General features: G+C 45.4%; 1 protein-coding gene across 7 annotated transcripts in view; it reads right to left on the bottom strand.

Annotated features, from left to right (window-relative positions):
* Ncoa2 (nuclear receptor coactivator 2) overlaps positions 1-20851 on the bottom strand; it is a 215075-nt gene that overhangs the window by 52484 nt on the left and 141740 nt on the right. The gene's annotated exons all lie outside the window — the stretch shown is intronic.

The following is a 20851-nucleotide window of genomic DNA, read 5'->3' as shown; positions in this document are numbered from 1 at the left end:
AAAGCTCAGTCTTTCCCCAAAAAACTGCCAGGACACAGGGTCCCTCCCTTCAAGAGGGCATCGATGGCTTGGATGGCTAGCCACACACAGGACAGTTCTAATTCCAGCAGAGTAGTGGCAGCCACCAGCGGTTGCTTAGAAGCCAGGGTATGCCTGCCCATTACAGGGACGGGGTGGTACAGCACCACGGGAGAAGCTAATGCTCACCCTTTGTCTACTTCCTTCTTGTTTTCTTTAAGTAAAATAACGTAAAGAGGCTGTAGAAAGCTCATGGATATCAGCTGTAAAAAGCTTGAGCTCAACAAACAGCACCCGCCCTGTGGAAATGTCGTCTGCTGAAGGATAATCCCCAGGCATTTGCAGGAACAGAACCATTTTGGTGGAGATCCATCCTTGACGTGAAAGCCAATTAAAAGTTTCAGTGACTTTCACCTTAGGCCAAGCATGAAGGTAACTGCTTTTACTAAATCCAAGTTATTTAGAGCTTCAGAATCTTTGGCTAAAATGAACCAGACACGTTGTACAGGTCTTATATTAATTTCACTGCTTTAAAATGAGTAAAAGCACTCGCGCAGAAACCTATCAATTGCTCAGTGGACTGATGTCAAACAGGCGTCTAATCACCTCCGTAGCAACCCTAGGACTCCGCTGGGAACACTCACAGTTCCCACCTTGTGCTCCATTTAGGGACACGCCTGGCTTCAGATGAAGTGACTCCAGATCAGACAGTAGGGCAGCCTGTGCAGACCCATGCACAAGAAAGAAGTCACAGGAACAGTGACAGACGCTGCCTGGCCAGGCACTATAGATTAAATACTACAAGGAAAGCTATGTAGCATCTCAAAGGTTCTAGAAGGTAAAATGAGAGAATTATGCATCTGCACCCAACTAAAATTAGAAAAGCTGCCATATGGCTCTGTGAAGCCGGCAGCACATTCTTATTCATTAGGAAGCATTCTGCTAACATAAAAACACAAGGCCTTCCTGTGCTCTCCAAATGTGTTTATCTTTTCAACTTTAATGCACTATATATCATCGTGCTGCTGACATCTCCTGCCGTGCATATTAAAACATGCGCAGCTGCACTTTCTTTAGCAGTGGGAGGAACCCAAGCCCCAGTTGCCTCCTTCACTTTCGACACTGACCTTCCGCTTAGCGCATCATGATTTCCCTTCTGCACAAACCCAGCAAAGCCTGACAACCATCTTCAGAGAAAGAGGACTTGGTTTCACCTCTGTCTTAGTCAAAGACTAAACAAAACACTGGGACAAAACACTGGGACAAAACACTATAACCCAAAAGCAAGTTAGGGAAGAAAGGATTTATTTGCCATAGACTTCCACATTGTAGCCCATCATGGAAGGAAGTCAGGACGGGAACTCAAGCAGGGCAGGAACCTGGGGGCAGGAGCTGATGCAGAGGCCACGGAGGGTGCTGCTCACTGGCTTGCTCAGCCTATTTTCCACAGAACCCAGGACCACCAGGCCAAGGATGGCACCACCCACCATGGGCTGGACCCTCCCCATCAATAACCAACAAAGAAAATGCCCAACAGCCCAATCTGATGGAGGCATTTTCTCAAAGTTCCCTCCTCTCTGCTGACTGTATCTTGTGTCCCCAAGAGCTCTATCCCCGCCTACCTATAAGCACACACGACTTTTTAATTGGTACCTCACACACCACCTGTTGGGATGGATCCCTGACAGGTAAATGGACGCTGGGTTATCTTTCATCGGAAGTCATGTGAGTGTTTATTACATGCAGATAATTTACATTTCTGTATTACCCTGGTCAGGTCCCGGAGGAGCCTGAAGACACAGGAAAAGGGAAACATACCAAATCAGGTGGGTATGAACCGAACCATGTTGGTACACGCTGCCCTATGGGTTCTATAAGGGAGTAAAGCAAAAGGCAAGCAATGTGCATCAAGTCATCCACTACTGAGTTTGTGACCGCGTGCAGCTCCACCCTCACCAATCACGTGATCGGGTCTGTGCCTTCGTCTTCTGCAGCAGGTGCTTGAGAGGCAAAGGCCAAACACCCTAGAAACGACTTACTGGAAGTACGTCTGGGACTAGTGGCATGCCTCAGCACCGCCAGCACCGGGCCCGCTGACATGTGACTGGCACGTGACTGCACGCACGCCTACGTCCACACATGCACTCAAGATGAACACAAATTAATTAGTTTTAGGAGCTACCTGAACAAGAAACGGAAGAATCATTTTTCGTTTAAAAGGATAAAAGGGCAGGATGAAACGGGATGAAGGGACACAGAGAAAACACAGCCCCTCAAAAGACCAAATTGCAAACACAAACTTTCTTCCTAAAAAATGCTTAATTTCTTTAAAATACACATGCTACTGGTAACTTTTCTAGAGGACCCAGATTCAATTCCCAGAACCTACACAGTGGCTCACAAACAGTAACTCCAGTTTCAGGAGATCAGACGCCCTCTTCTGGCCTCTCAGGGAACTGCACAAACACTGCAGATACATACAGGCAAAACACCCATACATATAGAAAAACAAATTATACATGCTAACACAAAAGCAAGGTCCACAAAATTATACTACAGAAAAAGTCAAAAGTTTCACATAAATGTGTTAAACTGTGGTCATAATAGCTCTGTTGAAAAGAGCATTAGACAGAAAAAGTAGGAATTATTTAAACTGTTTTCCCTAAAATCTGGAAAAGGACAGGGGCTAAATCATGCAAACATTTTGCTCCAATCACCGCTAGGATCCACAGACCCCATGGAAGTGAATTCTGCAGAGGGGCACTGTGTTCTAACAGCTGGATGGTGTGTGTGTGTGTGTAAGGTTATGGGGCCACGGGAGAGGGGAGCCTGGGGTGGGCGCACTCCCAAGGAAGAAAAGGCTCCTGTATTAAACCAGATTCTCATCCACAATATAGAGCAAAGTGATCTGGGCACCATCGGCTTCTTACTATTATAGACTACCCTAGTCATGCACAACTCTTAAGAAAGAAACCTTGGGCTTCAGGATGAGCTCACTAGTGGACTGCTCAGGACACATGAGGCCCCAGATTTAAACCCCCGGGAAAAACTTTGTCCCTAGAGATAGTCATGCCTGAGAATTATCAAGTATAGCAGTCCTCAATCTGTGGGTCATGCTCCCTTCGAGGTACTCCTAAGACCACTGGGGACACACATAATTAACATTACGATTCATAACAGTAGCAAAAAAAAAAAAAGTAGCAGCAAAAATAATTTTATGGTGGGAGGTTACCACACACAGCATAAGGAACTGTATTAAAGGGCCACACGCAGCATTAGAAAGGTTAAGAACATGGCACCAGTAGGTATATATTTAGCGAGAGGAAGGGCTGCAATCCCTGGAGAGATTGCAACTCAGGGTGCACACCCAAAGATAACAGGGAAGACATGGCCCCCTTCTCGGGCCTCACATGACCCAACTGAAGCCACTGGGAGGGTGGCTCCCCGGGTACCGAGAGGCCCGAGAACCACCTTGGTACCCAACCCTCCTTGTCCTTTGGGGCCATCCTTCCAAGGAGCCTCAGTGTTTGGTTCAGCTTTCCTCAGGCCAGTGTCTTCTCCATCAGGGCCTCTCTAGCCTAGCCTCTCTCTACAGCAACATACTGGATTCCATTTTAAGGAGACCGCCACCGCTGGCTGTGTGTATTTTCTGCTGGGTCCTAACAGTTTCTGCATCTCTTCAGCTTACTCACTGCTGCCCACTCCCAGTCCCCTCACGCCAGCCTTTGAGCATCCACAGGAGCACCTCACCTCACCACCCAGCAGTGTGAAAAGCAGGTGTTCCTAGTTTAAAGGCCCCGATGCAAAAAAAGCTGATAAGTAAGCATGGAACCAGCCAATTTAGAGACCTAAAACACCAAATTATGTCAAATCGCATCATCGGAGCAGAGAGAGCAGCAGGCTGACGTGAAGAGTATGGTTTGGCCACGCAAGAGTGAGCAAGGATTCGGGGCTAAGCCTGCAGCTCCTCAGAAAGCGGTGCAGAGGGCCAGGGTTCATAGACTCTACTCCCAGGGTCAATGTCACATTGTGGGGGAGGGGCGTCCTTCTAGAAAAACATTACACATTGTAGTTTGGACTAACGGTGAATTCCGCCTCAGTGCAGGGATAACAGGTTCAAGTCACCACAGTTAGGTTTCCAGAAGCTCTTGGGACAAGAAAACACACACATCTTTCACAGTCAATTGTCTTCGGTAGCCAGGAACCTGGTTCCATCTGGGTCACCTCAGCAAGGTGGTACCCAAGACAAAAAACAAGAGCCTAGACAGAGATGAGAGGGCACAGCCTAGACCGTGTCCAGAGAGTCCAGAGGGTTCCAAGCTCCTCTGTGGGGGTCACGGTCCTTTATAGGTTTACTTTCTCTTTGGCTCACAAAAGCGTATTTATTTATTTATTTATTTATTTATTTTGGTGGGGGTTGTTATCTTTTAGACAGGGTCTCATTATGAAGCTCTTGCTGGCCTGGAAATCACCATTTAGATTAGGCTGGCCTCTAACTCACAGCCATCCACTTGTCTCTGCCTCCTGAGTGCTGGGATTGAGGCAAAGTGCCACCATGCCCTGCTAGCAAAGGTTAAGAAACAACAACCTGTTAGGAACCACTCATAAGAAGGAGGCTACGAAACACTTGGCAGGCAGGCAGGCAGGCAGGCAGGCAGGCAGGCAGGCAAGTATGCACAAATGATGTGACAAAGGAATCTACATCCTCATCACAGAGAAACACAGAAAGGAGGGATGAAAACTGCACAGTCCTGGGAGCTGAATAGTGAGGTGCTCAACTTTTTTGTCTTTTTAAAACTAAGAATCCTTATTATGCATTAAACTGCTCTGTGTGAACATGTGCGCGCGCGCACACAGTGTGGAGGTCATGGGCACTTTGGGGGGGGGGGAGGTTGGCGCTCCCTTTTCACCATGTGTGTTTTGGGGATCAAACTCAGCTTTGGTGAACCAGGGGACGGAATCCCGCTTGGCGGTGAGTACCTTCGCACCACGTCTCTCCAGCCGTCTGTCCTTTTATACACAACCAAGATCACTTGCTTTGTATCTGTTGACTTTTGGTAAATGTACTCAAATTGTGGTTGTAGAGGATATCACGACGATGAGGAAAGACGGAAGTGGCAGGGAAATAATGTCCCTCAAGGGTCTTCTGTCAATGGACCTCCCCTCCCCGGTCATCCTAGGAGAAGGCTCTAAGTCTTCACACAGTAAGACAACAGTTTGCACGGGATTAGGGGTTGCTTTGCTGAGTCAGCAGTGCCTGGCGGCATTATGCTAAGCTCAGAAAAGATTGAGGTCAGGGACCAACTTGCTCTTGAAGAGACCCTGTGTGCAGCCAGATATTTTCCCTGGCGGTTCATAGCTGACAACTGCCACTTTTCTCTTTCCTCAGAAGCACACGCTCACTGATGGGATTTAAAAAGGACAGTGCAGTGTGGGCATGAGTATCTGAGAGTCAGGTGAATTCCAGTGACAGGTGGCCAGCATCTCCTGCAATCTAGGCTGCAAATGTGCAGAGAAAGGCGGCCTCCTGCTGCTGCAGGGCTTCTCACAACTGTCTTGTCTTCCCACGGAGTCTGCCTCACCTGCAAGCTATCACCTGGTAGGCAACATTTCCAAACAGGTTTCTTGCTTGCAAACTGTCCATCTTTGGTGAGATGGCACTGGTTTCAAAATGCCATTGTTTAGAATGTTTTTGTTTTGTTTTGTTTTTTTTTTTTTGAGACAGTGTTTCTCTAACAGTCCTGGCTGTCCGGGGTCACTCTGTAGACCCTGCTGACCTCAAACTCACTGAGATCCACCTGCTTCTGCCTCCCGGGTGCTGGGATTAAAGGACTGAGCTACTACCGCCCTGCTAGAATTTTTTTTTTTTTTTAAGTCTACATGATAGTGTGTGTGCAGCCATCAAGCAAGTAAAACTTAAGATTTTTAAGATTCAAGGGTTCCATGGCCTCTCACCTTCTGAGAGATCCCTTATGCCTTAACCATCAGATAACCAGGATACAGGTGACCTATGCACCTGACACAGTGTAAACTTCCCCGGAGACTAAATTGTCACGCTTTAAGGTTCTGATTTCAAGTGGATCTGGCTGCTGGAACAATCCTTGTATTTTAGATCACAGAACCATTGTAAATCCCAGGGAATTACCAGGGTGCAGCATTTTCCCCTTAAAAAGTTTGCTGGAGTATGGCATGCATGTAAGAAGGAAAAGATTTGGTTACAAGAGAGCAGTGACAACCCCAAATTTAGGAAACTTTGTAAAGGGGACTTAATTTCACTTGACTCCAGTATGCAAACTGCGGCACCTTCTTTGTCTGTGGTTTTGCTGGGCTCTGAAATGTGCAGGCATGAGCAAGGCCCTCCCTGCGTCTCCCGCCACCTGGGTGAAGCATGGCAGTCTGCAAGTCCAGTGGCTGCCTGCTTGCTTTGTAATTGCCTGCGGCTTTCAGTGGTTGCAGGCGCTTGCTTGATGATCATTAGGGTTCCTGAGATGATGCTCGTGGACACCATGAGCTCCACAGAGGACAGGAGCCAAAGAGTATTACCCTGCGTGTATGATTACAAGCAGCCTCAGAAAAACAAGCCTCTAGATGAACTGTTCTCAAATTACAAATAAAGAGAAACTCCAAAAACGTGAAGATAAAATTTTATGGCAAAATCTGAAACTATTCAGGCTTAAAATAGGAAGGGGCAGATTATTAATTCTATGTCACAAAAGACATATAGACACATTTCCTCTACAGGGACACACACCTTTGTGATAACACAGAATCTGAATCAGGAGCACGTTTTACGAGATTTTGAGATACTGCTATTATGTAACATTTCTACAGTTTTTCTGTGAATAAATTTAAAGCAAGTTGGTAAAGCAGTAACATGTCTTTTCTTTAGTTATCAATAATACTCTTAAACATATAAATCAGTTCCAGTGAATAATGGGACAATACAGAAATACTTCCCTGAAGGTAATTTTCTTTCTTTCTTGAAATACTTCCCTCGAGGTAATTTTATTTCTTTCTTCCTTCCTTCTTTCTTTTCTTTTTCGAGACAGGGTTTCTCTGGCTTTGGAAGCTGTCCTGGAACTAGCTCTTGTAGACCAGGCTAGCCTCAAACTCACAGAGAGCCTCCTGCCTCTGCCTCCCGAATGCTGGGATTAAAAGCGTGTGCCACCACTGCCTGGCGGTAATTGTCTTTTAAAAGAAAAAAATTTGTAATACTGTGTGTGTGTGCCAGACATGGACATTATAGGATCACTTGTGGGAGTAGGTTCTCTCTTAACATGTGGGTCCTAGGAACTTAGACTGTCCAAAAAGACCTTTTACCTGCTAAGCCATATCACCAGCCCCTAAGTTTCTTTTTTAAAAACATTACCATAATGTTGCTTTTGAGCATTAACATTTGTCTTAGATGGGAAAAGCCTTGCCCCTCTTTCTTCTGGACAAGCCCAGTCAAAGTCTCCTCCAACGGTCCAACTACTGAGTGGGCTGGGATACAATTCCACCATGAGCCGACACTGCCTTCCTGGGTGGCAACAGCATTTTTGATTCAGCTGGTACCATTTCCTCCAGCAAATCTAAAAAGGATCCTAGCTGGGTCCCTCTGCACTTCCCACAAGGCTCAGGACACTTGCTATGCCATACGGAAAGCTTCTAGTTGTATCTGGATAGTATGGGAGTCTCCAAAGCTTTTCCATCTTTGATCCCCTTCACCCCCCTCCCCCCCAGCCTACAAGAAATGGGAAAGGATGTTGTCCTCTCTGGAAAAACAGTAAGACGGAGTTCTCCACGTGGGCTGGGTTGGCTGTGGGAACATTAAATCCAATCAATACAAATCAGCTGAGGAATTTGATTTTGTAATTTTCATTACAAAATGAGGGACTATTTCCTATTTTTGGAGGACTCAGGATGCTGAGCAAAACCAAAACCAAAGCGAGGAACAGGGCTCTGCCTTCTGGGAGTCTGAGCATGCTGCCACAGCTGAGCAAGAGCGACTGTGCTATTTTTAACCTGTCAGAGACATAGGAACAGAAAAGTTACCATTATGTTAGCTGTAGTACTACCATGACTATTTTGTTTGTTTGGCTGGGGGAGCTAGCTGTCTGAACAGCTGAGGGTAAGACACAGTACTGACAGGAAGCTCAATGGGGAGACTTAGAGAGCGCTCATTATCTATGATCTCTACCAGGAATGCTTTCATCTGAGAGGGAAGGAACATGATGAGGCTGAGTATGAACTCCCAAAGAGTGCCAGAATAACACATACACCCTAGCATGCTGCCGGGCTCCAACGAGTTCCCTGAAACGCAGCAGATCAAAACAATCATAGACAATAAAAATGTGAAGGCTAACACTGTTCTGTTCCCATCTCTAGATAAATCCAACTGCTGAGGAAATTAGACATACATGTCTCAAAATTTCAGATTAAAATCACACTCTATAACGATAAGAATAATTTGTTAAAGACCCAAAGTTAAAAGTCCCAGGAAATAAGTCTGTGTTGCCTTCAGAAGCAGATTTGCCTTTGTTACAATTCTTCATGTAATCTAAGATTCACTGGACTCTCCTTCAGCAGAACCTAAGGAAAGAAAGCTGGGCATGGTGATGGAGGTTGAAGCAGAGGATTGTGGGTTCAAGGCCAGCCTGGGGTGGGAGTTTCCCAAAAGTACAGGATAATTAGAAGACAGCAGGAGGGAAGTAGCTGGAGCATACAGAAGAAACGCCATTGGTGTGCAGGTCTGTTGTTGTCAAGACCACATCCATGTCAACGGGCATTATTTATTTCATTTTTCTTTATCTACATAGGACAAAACGTATCACTTGCAGAACACCAACCCTGTCTGAGGTGCTAAGAACGGCAGCCTGGAAGAGCTGACTATCTGAGCCACTCCTCAGATAGTAACCATGTTAAACAGCAGCCTTCTTTGAACAAAACAACAAAAAGGAGAAATGCAGGCACAGAAAGGCGCCATGGCATGCTGTTACAGATACTGAATGAAAGTTTAAGCATAAATACCTGAAATGTCAACCCACCATTTTCTCCTTCCTTCCTTCCTTCCTTCCTTCTTTTGGTTTTTAGAGACAGGGTTTCTCTGTAGCTTTGGAGCCTGTCCTAGAACTCGCTCTGTAGACCAGGTTGGCCTCGAACTCACAGAGGTCCACCTGCCTCTGCCTCCGAGTGCTGGGATTAAAGGCGTGTGCCGATACTGCCCGGCAATCCCACCATTTTCTAGGTGGCTCTTTAGAAGCCACAGAACACAGTAGGTCTGGTAGACTGGCCAGTGAGGTAATGAGCACTGGTGTGATCCCAGTGACTGTCAGTGAAATCTGCGCCGTCCCCAATGTATTTCCTGAAATGGAGCATGTGCCTTCTCATCAAGGCCAGACCCGCTGTGAGTCATGTGTGTATGTGTATGTGTTCCTGTGTCTCATTTGATACCACCCTTTACAACAGAAACCTGTAAGAAATATTCTAAGCAATTGGAACACCCAAAGCAACAGCTGGTTCCACACTTTCCCGATTCACTCGGAAGGACTCCCTCCCAATGGCAGGCAGAAAAAAACCACAGGCACAGAGCTGGATGACGGGCTTGCTATCCTTCGCTGGAGACATGGGCGTGGGAACCGGGTAGGTAGAGATCCAGATCTGAGCCCTGGTTCTACCTCTGATTTGTGTGGCCCTACGCCTGAGTCTGCCTCCTGTAAGACTGAGAGAAGAAGCAGCTTTCCTCTGCAGGAGTATTGTACAGGTCGTAGCCATGCCTAGGACAATGTAAGCCCCCCACCAGTGTGGCCCCCTTCCCCCCTCCACGGTGGCAGCTGACCCTTGCCTTCTGATGAAGGCAAAGTACAGACAGGTAGTTACATACAGCATAAAGACGGATCTACATTTCACAGGGGACAGGACTAACATCACTGGAGGAAGGAGCTCAAGGACAAAAGTTGGTTATTTACACAGGGTGAGGAAAGAAACGGCCTTGCTTCACTGAAACTTTTGACAACTTGAACATGTCTTCTGAGGTCTCTGTAGATAGGTATCTGAAACACTTATGAAGTGTTTCCTGACTGAAATGTGGCTTCTGTTTCTAGAACAGCCTGCAACCCCACAATGATGGGGCCCATGTAGGGGGGCTGCCGTTTAAGTGCCATTATTGGCTCGAGAGAGCAAGTTCTTTTTTTTTTTTTTTTTAATGTTACAAAAGTATCTCCTGTTTACAATACCCATTATATCTTATGTCCTGTATCTTATCATTGTGATCAATTGTGCCGCCAAAGTTTCCAATATCTGTATGTCCCGTAAATATAAGTGCTCACATGACATGCTGTGTTATCTGGAGAGCCCCGGTAGCTAGGGATACCCCATTTCCCACCTTCCTGGCCACACGCCTGTGCCTGCCTTCCAAAACTCCCTCATCACATTCCGCTGTACACCAAATTTGCTGCAACCACATCTTGCTGGGATCCACTCACAAACTGCAGCTACCGGAGAGATGACAAGAAGGACCAGCACAGGCAACGCCAGTGTAGCCTTGACTTTTAGGCTCCTTTGAAACCAGAGAAGGATGCTTGCAAGTCAGAGCAGCGGTGCTCAGAAGTTGAGGCCAAGTGGGAGATGCTCACCACCATCACCTGGAGGGACAGGACAGTGACCTCATCTTGCTGACTAGTGCTCAGTGGGAATGAAAACCAGCTGTCAGAAAGGCAGATGGGCGAGCACACAGGTGTCGTATCCCGAGGGTGCCGCTGGCAGTAGTGCCGCCTCAGCCTCTGGGGCCCACGGCCCTTGAGTGCATTGAGATAAGATCGAAGACGCCCCGTGAAATCACTTAGAAGCTGGAGCCATCATCAAAATCTGTTCTCAACAATTAAGTAAAGCCACCTCTAGGCGCACAGCACTAACTAGCGATCTTAGTTTGGCTGGTTTGGATTCTTCTGTGGAACACTAGTTTCTATCCTAAGAAAGCAAGGAAGAATTTCAAACATGAGCATGCCCTTGGGTCTCAGAGGCAGGTGCTAGGACACAGGAGAGAGGGCACATGAGCTTTGCAACTCCAAGAGACTGTGGCCTGGACCCTACTTCACCCCTTTCTGGTTGAAGCCCTCCATCCGCCTAGCGTCTCTGGGCTTCACCCTCAGTAACCACACACAGGAATGGCTCCAGGCCCGAAAGGGCCCCACAGGTGGAGGTAGCCAGTGCATGAGCAGAGAACACAACAGGTTTTCCAGAACAAAGAACTGTATGTTTGACCATTTCTAGAACAGTCTTTTAATATTGCTAACCAGAAACGTATCGTTAGGGGCTGGAGAGATGGCTCGGCAGCTGATAGCACTTGTTCTTGTAGGGAATCGGAATGTGATCTCCAGCATCTGCATAGAGATTTCCAGCTGACTATAACTCTAGTCCCATGGTATTCAACACCCTCTTCTGACCTCCTTGGGCACCAGGCAAGGAACTCATACACGTAAGGTAAAATAAATAAACCTTAAAAAACTAGTTAAGAAGCCTTACCTACAAAGAATTGATTTAAACATTAGCCATATGGCAGACAGCCATATATTCTTTTTGGTTAAAAAAAAAAAAAAAAGGTTCTCTTCCTTCCTCCCTTCCCCCTTTCCTTTCCTCCCTCATCCTGCCTGTCTGCTTGCTTCCTTCCCACTTACTGCTTTGTTATGATTCTTACCTCCTTTATTCAATCCAAATATCAGCTTCATCACCTACTAAATAACAGTCCCAGGCTGCTATAGGCCGAGCTTGCAAACGGGGGCAGGGGAAGAGCTAAAGACAGAAAGCATGTTCCCACATGGCTGTCTGAGGCAGATGACCCACCTCTGGATGGGAGGGTTGCTGCTCTTTTCATATTCCCAAAGCCCGTCACAGCACGCGCCACAGAAGCCATCTCTGTGAGAGTATGAATGAATGAGAAGCCACCGTGTCTAAGGAAGCTCCTGGTCAATCCCAGACAATGACGCAGGAGTTCATTTCAGATTCACAAGGAAATACTGATGCTTAAAAGCTGCTAGACTTGTGCTATTCGTATCTTTAGAATGAAGAAAACACCGAATCTCTCATTCCTTCATCATTTTCTCTAAGCCATGGATGTCTCCTATGTGTAAGGAAGACAGAAGGGAAAGGACATAGAAATTAATAACTGTGTTTCCTCCTGAGGTATGGCAGGGAGGGTTACTTTTTTTTTTTTCCAGCTTAGATTCTATTCCAAGTCAAAATGGAATGTATATTATATAGGACAGTGGCGATGGAGCTCAGCACTAATTAATGAATGCTTGAAGACTTAGAAATGAGGCGGCTAGAGAGAAAGGAAAAGACAGGGAAGGCCTTGGACACCACAGACAGGGAGCCTCAACGAAGTCCCCCACACAGGGATTACAAGCTCATTATCTTTTAGGGTTTCATGTTGGGGGAAGGGGACGGGTTATAGAGGCGGAAGCAGAGGGGATTAGAGCGTCAGCGGGAAAGGGAGCTGTCGTCATCGTCAGTGAGCACGGAGGAAGCAGAGGGGATCAACCAGGACCCCGTGTCTAGCCACTAGTGTGTAGTGATGGCAGGCACTATGACTAACCACAGGCAAGAGGGGAAAATGGGTCCAGAAGGAGACGCGACAAACTGTGGTTTCTACGGGGCACCCCATGCACGTGGAGTCTAGACGGGCAACTAAATGGTAAGACTGGGTGTGGGACCTCGAAAGGGACTCATGGAGCGGGAAAGGCAAGGATGGGGCTAGCGTTGGCCGCAGTGAGCACAGATGTGGAGAGGGCAAGGGCACTGATTGAGGGAGAACACAGAGGCGAGGGAGTGCAGGGCGCAAGACCACCCGAGAGGTCGCGGGCAGTAGAACCTGCATGGCTCTAGGCCATAGTCAGGCTCAGAGATCCCCTACTTTCCTTTTATTAGCAGTCAAGGCTACCTGCATTCAAGAACCGATTAGACAAAACAGCTTCTTTTAGATGTCATTCCATCAGGCTTTTCCCTTTTGCTTGGACTGGTGTGTGCATCTGTGTGAGTGTAGGGGCCACTTTCCAGAAAATCCCAGAAAGCCTCGTCTCTAGCAGCCCCACACTGCTGGGGTTACAGGCATAACCACACCTGGTTTTTTACATGGCTCAGGTGCTGGTCATTTAACTCAGGTCCCCATACTTCTACAGCAAATATTTCTACCTACTGACCCTTTCCCCTAGGTCCCTATCAGTATTTTTAACACAGCTAAAATGTATTCAAAATAACCTCTTTTGTAATTCAGTTGCATGCATGAATCATTGTATATATGAATACCTATATGAATGTTTGGTCAGGAGCTAATACCATGGGCCCTGGCTTATGGTTTAATTTCTAGCTGAAAGGCCAAAGAACACGTGTTCTAATTCCCTTGCTAGGAGTGGTATAAAGTATATTGGTGTGGTGCAGAAGGAGCCATTTGTTCCCCAGCACTCAGGAGGCAGAGGCAGGCAGATCTCTTTAAATTCCATGGCAGCTAGGCTTGCACAGTAAACAGTAAATCCCTGTGTAAACTCTCTCTCCTTTGCAGTGACATTCCTCTCCCATGGGAAGTTTTTGCCCCTGCTGGACTCTAAGCCCACGACAGAGGCAACCCCACCCCTCTAGACACCCAGCAAAAAGAGACATTCACAAAGAGATTTTCTAACTGACAGTATGAATGGATACTTTTGACTCACCATGACTTAGTCATGAGGCAGCGCTGAGGGAAATGATTGTTATAGCATGCACAAAACTCAAGGACTTCATGCTAAGTGAAATAAGCCTGTCATAGACAGTCAAGTAATTATTATTCTACTTGTGTGATGTGCCCAGAATAGAAAATTCACAGACTGCTAATGGTCATACAAAAATCTGAATGTACTTACTGTCATTGAACCATATACTTAAAAATGGTCACTATTGTATTATATGTAATTATAATGAAAAGATCAAATTAAAATTACCAGGTGAAGTGAATTGGCATCCAAAGTCTCTAATCAATACGCATTAAAAGAAGTATAGTTCTTTTAATACATTCAAACACCTCAGTGGTCTTAGAAAACAGACCCAAAGTACTCATAATATTGAGTCTAGAGTAATATAGAGTCTGGAGTTGAAAAACATCCAGCAATTGTGATCTCAAAGAGTAAAACCACAAAAGGTAAATTTTCAGCAGACTTTGCACCATGGAAAGAACAGGTTATGCGAGTATTATTCCCTAGAAATAAAGTTGGACTTAAAAAAAAAGAAACACTATTACTGTTTTCCTAGAGCTATTACCTTAAAACTGCTTGGAGGGGGACAGAAATGCACAGCCATTAGTTGGTAAACCGTGAGCATCTTCTGAGAGGAAGCCAGTGAAGATATTTCAGAGGAAATAAGTCATGGGGAGGAGGGAAGAACCAAGAGACGAGCAATGTGACCCATCCGTCCACCTCCAAAACCAGTGTCTCTGCAGCCATCCAGCAGCAGGACACGGACACAGGACACTAACAGGTTCCAGGCCCACGTGGGCCACACGGGGATTTCAAGTTAGATTCTGCCTTAAAAAACCAAGGACTGGGTATGTAGCTCAGCAGAGTGTCTGCCTAACATATGCAAAGCCACAGGCTGTATCCACAGTATCATAAAGAAAAAGTGACATCCTTAGTAACAAGGGCATCCCGTTACACTCAACAGTATGTTAAGTGAAATAAGCCATCAACTAAGAGGCAAAGGCTCTGTGGCTGCACTTACAACAGGCATCTAAAGCTATAAAGGGCTGGCTAGAGGCAGACGGCAGAGTCACCTGTGCTGTGCAAGGGCTCTTACCCGGGCTCTTGCCAAAGCTACACTGACAGTCGGAGGTGGAGGTGTGTCACAGCAGAATGATCCATCTGGATCACTGGGAGGGCAGGAGAGTTAGGGAATGGCTCCCTCCCTGGGCCCTTCCCTTGGGTTCAGGACTCTTCTGGGCACAATGGGGATGCCACTGTCTCTGAGCTCAGGTAACAGAAGCAGCAGGAGCAGATGTCACACTGACTCAGCCCTTGATGGGCACACAGCGGGATGAACAGTCAGCAATACATGTGCACTCACCATGAAACTGTGGAGGGTCAGAACTCAGCCCAGGGCTGGCGAGAAGCAAACATCTCGATTGAGCTCACAGTCTATAGCGTTAAAAATCCTAAAGCATCAGGTTGCACCGAATGATTTAAATCTTTACCAAAAAGCTATTACACCAAGGCAGCCTTCCATGTACTTAAGAAATAAAATAATGGGGAGGGGTCTCTAGGAAGAAAGGAGGACATAAATTTCACCCTTAGTCCACCAATCTTAAAGACTTCATGACTAGTGTGAGGCACTGCTCCACAGGCAAGTATGCACATGGAATACGTATAACTCAATGCTTCACCTTCATTAGCAACTGTGGTATCAGGGACACACTGTTGACATTGGTTAAATTACTGAAGGGATAAGATTTAGCTGTTTTCTGAAGACCAGAAACACAACACACTCTGACCTTTAAAGGTCATCACGGGGCCAGGTTCTTTTCTGTGTTGAGTGAAAACTGCTGCCATCCTAGACCTTAAACACAGTTTCCGTGATGCCACTCAGGCAAGGCCGATGCACAGACAGCCCAAGGCAAGAGACCAAAGTAGCAAGACCAAGCAATACTGTCTGATTTCTATCTGATTGAACACTTGCATGGCTTCTATTTACTTATTTCTGAATTAAGACCAAAAAAATTGATGTGAATAGTAAATCTTAAAATGATGACATATAGAAGATACAAGAATTACTTGTTTCCTTTCAATATGGAGGCATTTGACAGATAATATAGATTTATTGGATGACACATCCAAGTATAGCTGTCAGACACATTGGTGGAGATTACTGCCAACGAAATCATTCAGTGTGCCAAGCCCCAGGGAAGACTTTGTAAGCCTACCCTTCATAAGGCAGATTTTGCAATGAAGACCCCAAGAAGTTAGCAAAGCTGCACGTGGTCTGGTGAAGAGAGATAATAGATTCACTGGGTTTTAAATAAAGTCTATTTTCTTAATGGGTGTATTATATCGATGACCAGTCTATGAACCAATCAGATTTGAGGAATGAGCCAGTTAGTTTACACAACTGCAACTGGTTGACTTTGACGAACACTTAAAGATCACTTAAAGATTTTTAAAAAGCTAGCAATTGAGACTCAAACTGTATGTAGTGTAAAAAGGATTTCTGTTTAAAAGGCAAGTAGGTTAGGGTACACGTCATTGCAGTCTCCTGTCATTATCCAAATACCAAGGTCTTTGTAGTGTCATGTTTGACAGGTAATCCAAAACACTGAGCCGTACCCTAAGCATGAACACCTCCAGGTGCATGCCATCTACGTGTCAAGTCTAGTAACCCCGCCCTTCCAGCAGACAATTGCCTGTCACTCTAAGGTTTCATCACGTGGACTATGAGCCATGATGGGAAGCCTCTGCACCAAGCCTGACTTATAGACGGCCCACTGCTGGAAGGACTTGCCATTAGTCATTATGCTCATGTTGTTTGGTGACAGCTGTGACGACGATTGTGCTGGCTTTGAGTAAGAGCTTTATCAACACGGGGCAAGGTGAGAACAGACAGCGGGGTGTGTGTGTGTGTGTGTGTGTGTGTGTGTGTGTGTGAGAGAGAGAGAGAGAGAGAGAGAGAGAGAAAGAGTTTGAGAGTTCTGCAGCACTTTGCTTGTAAATGCTACAGTTGGGTTATTTCCTTACTGTTTCCTCCAGGTTTTAAGAAACTCTGTCAGTACATGATTTCCACCCTGATTACCTACACTTCCCTCTCAATGGCAGACTATCAATTGCTTAAAGCCAGTCCGCTGAGTGTGTGTGTATGTGGGGGGGGGGCACATCACAATGTTTATGACATATTTCACTAGTATAAAAGGGATATATAGTGCATAATTTACAAATGAGAATAACAGACAACTCTCATTATTGTAAATATCATGTAGCAATTTGACTCTCCAAGAATGTTTCCAATTTATTTTGCCAAATTCTTGTATGGTAGCTACCCTCTGATTACAACTGATGAAAGAGTATGGGTACTGTTTAGTTTTCATTTAAATTAACCAGTAAGATAGGAGAAATAAAGGTTGTACCATACACATTAATGTAACTGTTGATCCACAAGTAGCTTTTCGGTCGTGTAACATTTTTTTGGTGTGTGTATTTATGTGCCAGCTACCTATATAGTTAAGACATTGCAAGTTAAATAAATATCAACATCCTCCCTTTTCGGTTAAGTCTAGAGGGACAGCCACCAATAAATCACAAGCTATAGGGTCTCATGCCTGTGGTAGGGATCCCCTCGTGGCAGACTTTGCTCTAACTGTGTCATGCCACTGTCCTTGAGTCTGGTGCACAGGAGGCGCCACTAGACAAGACTGCAGACATGCAGGCAGGAGGCAAACTCAATGCATATCACCGAGCAGCCGAGGGATAAGAAACCTCGAATGTCACTTTCTTTCCCTTCGCTTGTTATATAATCCTTCACATACATATGGTTATTAACAATGGCTATGCTTAACAACTACCTTGGTTAATTAAAAAAAATTTTTTTTTTTTTTTTTCCTCAAGACAGGGCCTTGGTTGTCCTAGAACTCACTATGGGAATTGGGCTGGCCTTGAACTCACATAGATTCATCCACTTCTGGATCCAAAATGCTGGGGTTAAAAGCACGCACCACTATGCCTGGCTTAGTTTTGTTGACTACATCCCCTTCCCATCTCCAGATACTTCTTCACTTTGTGATGCTACCCTACTGGAGAAAATTCATGTTTGCAGCAACCTAGAACCCCAAATTCTCATGTCAGCACCACATATTAAAATGTTATCACTAGAATTATTGTAATGAAACTTTAAGTGACCTGTATATCTCAAACCAGAGTCTTTTGAAATAGATCCCTGAACATCTGATATGCGCCTCTTCCTTTTTGTTGATAAAAAGTCTGAAGCCAATTCTCTGCTACCTCACAGATAAATCCAAATACACTGCAACAAAGTGGATTTCAATGATCTTGTTTTTTTTAAAGACAGTGTCTCACATAGTGCAGGCTGGCCTTGGATACATTGTGAGCATGTGATCCCTGACCTCTAGCCCCCAGGTGCTGTGATTACAGGACTGTATTACCACTTTTAATCATTTTAGAAGAAAAAAATAGAGTAAGAAGAGACATTAAACAGGACAGCAGAAATGTGCTCCTTGTAAAAATTCTCAATTTTTCTAGCCATTTTACACTTTGATTTATAACAAAATAGGAATCACTGTATTTTCTGCTAAGTGGAATGATACTGGACATAGTAATCTGAAATCAAAGACTGTATTTCTCCTTTATTTGGAATTCTGTGGGATCTAGCAACAGTAGCCTCCCACCCCTTCCTGATTGAGGAAAGTGGGTAAGTGCTACTCAAGACAAAACTTTCTAAGTCATGGAAGGAAGGTAGAGACTAAACATCGCCACACTAGATCACAAGGAAATACTATACATTAGGACTAAGGCTATAATGGCCAGCAGGGTTCCACCCCAGCTCTCCCTTAGAGCTTGTGATTTAGCTGTATTAACCATCTCAGGTCTCAGCCTTTCCATCTGGAAAAGGGAAAACAATAAAACTCTGTTTTCTATGGCCTGTTTGGAGCACTGCATAGTAACCAAGTCCAAGTGTAACAGGGTACCCAGCATACAGGGAGTACTAGCTGCTACTGAAGACCATCAAAGAGAATTTAGTCACAGCATCAGGCCTCACTTAATTATCTCAGGTACCAACTTTGCTAATAACTAACTAAGGCTCCACGGATGTGAGCCACAGAAGACCATCAATGCAAATAGATTCCACATTCAATGGTGACCACACCTGTATCCTCAAACCCTGTGCTCAAAGCCCTGTTCTTCCAGAGGGTCTGTGCTTGTATGTTTGTGACTTTGAGACAGGGTTTCATTATGTAGCTCTGGCTGGCCTAGAACCCTCTATGTAAACCAGGCTTTGACCTTGAACTTATGGTGATACCAGCTCCTGCCTCTCTGCCTGCCAAGTGTTACCACATCTGGCCAGGTACAGCATTTGATACAGGTGGGTCTCATAAAGTTTATGCGGGAAACAATGCATATTAACTTAAAACATTTGGTAATTCTCCCTCCAAAATCCTGTCCTGTGGGTCACTTACAATGACTTTCCCCTTTCCTCAATTTACAGCATGTATGGAGAATTGAGGGAGAGGGTCCGTGGTGCTGATGCACACAGCTGGGGAGTTTCTTTAAGACCAGCCCTGCTCTCCCAGTGTCTTAGGGTTCTCCAGTACGGCTCCTGAGATCCAGCCAAACATGTAAGCTTACTCTATCATGGAGGTTTTCTCCTTAACTCCTCAATTAACTTTAGTTATCTTGATAGCATGACCGACATTCACAAGTTAAGCTTGGATAGTGGTGGAAAGATGGCAGCTGGGTCTTATTTATGTGATTGGTGCGGGGACAGTTTGGGTCAGAGAGGACATTGAGAGGAAAGGGCTCAAGCCTGACTTATATGCTACTTTTGAACCTTAGCTGGCTACCGCTACAGACAGAAATCAGATGGCCTGAACATACCCGTCCTCAGAAAGGACTCTGACCCTAGAAAAAACATTTTGAATTCTTTAAAATCACTCTGGGAAGCAGGTATTAATAACCACCACCAGTTACATCTCTGTCATTTTTCTCATCTGGAGGAAGAAGTTCAAAGATCTTAGGCTTTAAAACAACGTGCTTAGCATGGAAAGAAAGCTACAGCTCCCGTCACCTTTACTGTGACGGGAGGTGGCCGAGTGAGCTGCCACAGGGCATCTTCCTTTAGCCATGTGCTCCAGGTGTGGTCATTCTCAATTCTATTTGAGGAGACTTGCAGAGAGAAAAACCTTCTGCCCAGGTTCAAAGGACTCTTCCCTGACCCTGGTGCCTTTAGAGCTACCTCCTGTCTGAATGTGACCATTAACAATTACCAAAGTGGGAATATTCTGAAAGCATTAGATGAGCGAGGAAGGTAAAAGCGTAGTTGTGTTCTTGTACTTAACGCCTGTGTCTTTGGCATTTACCCTTTGCTTCCCTTTTGCAAGCCCACTGCTTTGAGAAGATAATGTGGCAGTGTGTTCACAAGCCTGCTGCTTCTTGGGTGGCTGTGGTGCGTGCCTGGTGATTACCACTGCAGCTAAGGCATGGCACAAGCCCAGCATGACGCATCTTAACGTGTTTTCTGGTTGGAAGGGGGATTTACCACGGTTGCGCTTTTAAGACCTTCACAGTGGTTGAAAAAAATATGTGTAAGGCTGTTTTGAAACACAAAAACTACCAATGTGAAATGCTCACAGAATTGAGCCATCAAAAATTCTTAGAAACCTGAAACAAGCTGATATTTTCTATTATAATGGCATCGGCAACCAAAAGCACAAAATCCGCTGTACTCTGAGCAACATTCCTCCTAAGAGTTCTAGGAATATCGCTTGGTCCATTTGCTGACATCAAAAATGAAGAAGGTACACGGGTGATATAAAAAGCAAAGGAAACGACAGGCAGGGGCTGTGGCAGGCAGGGGCTGTGGCAGGCATCCACATGAGAAGGCTCCTTGGCTGCCGGATTCTACAGCAGGACAATTTTGATGGAGTGAGCAGAACAGTGGGTTGATATTAGAAATGTGTATGCTTTATGTATATTTTTAAGTTCTCAGAAGACAGAACTGTATTTGTACAACTGAGTTCAATAGTAATGGAAAATGCCACACAATAGCGTGTTAAGAGAGGAGATTTTATGGTTCATAGTGGGAGATCATTTGTGACTCGGACATCTGTAGAGACAGA

Source organism: Phodopus roborovskii, unplaced genomic scaffold (genome assembly GCF_943737965.1).
Source record: "Phodopus roborovskii unplaced genomic scaffold, PHOROB, whole genome shotgun sequence".
Taxonomy (NCBI): Eukaryota; Metazoa; Chordata; class Mammalia; order Rodentia; family Cricetidae; genus Phodopus; species Phodopus roborovskii.
This window is presented reverse-complemented; position numbering and strand designations above follow the sequence as displayed.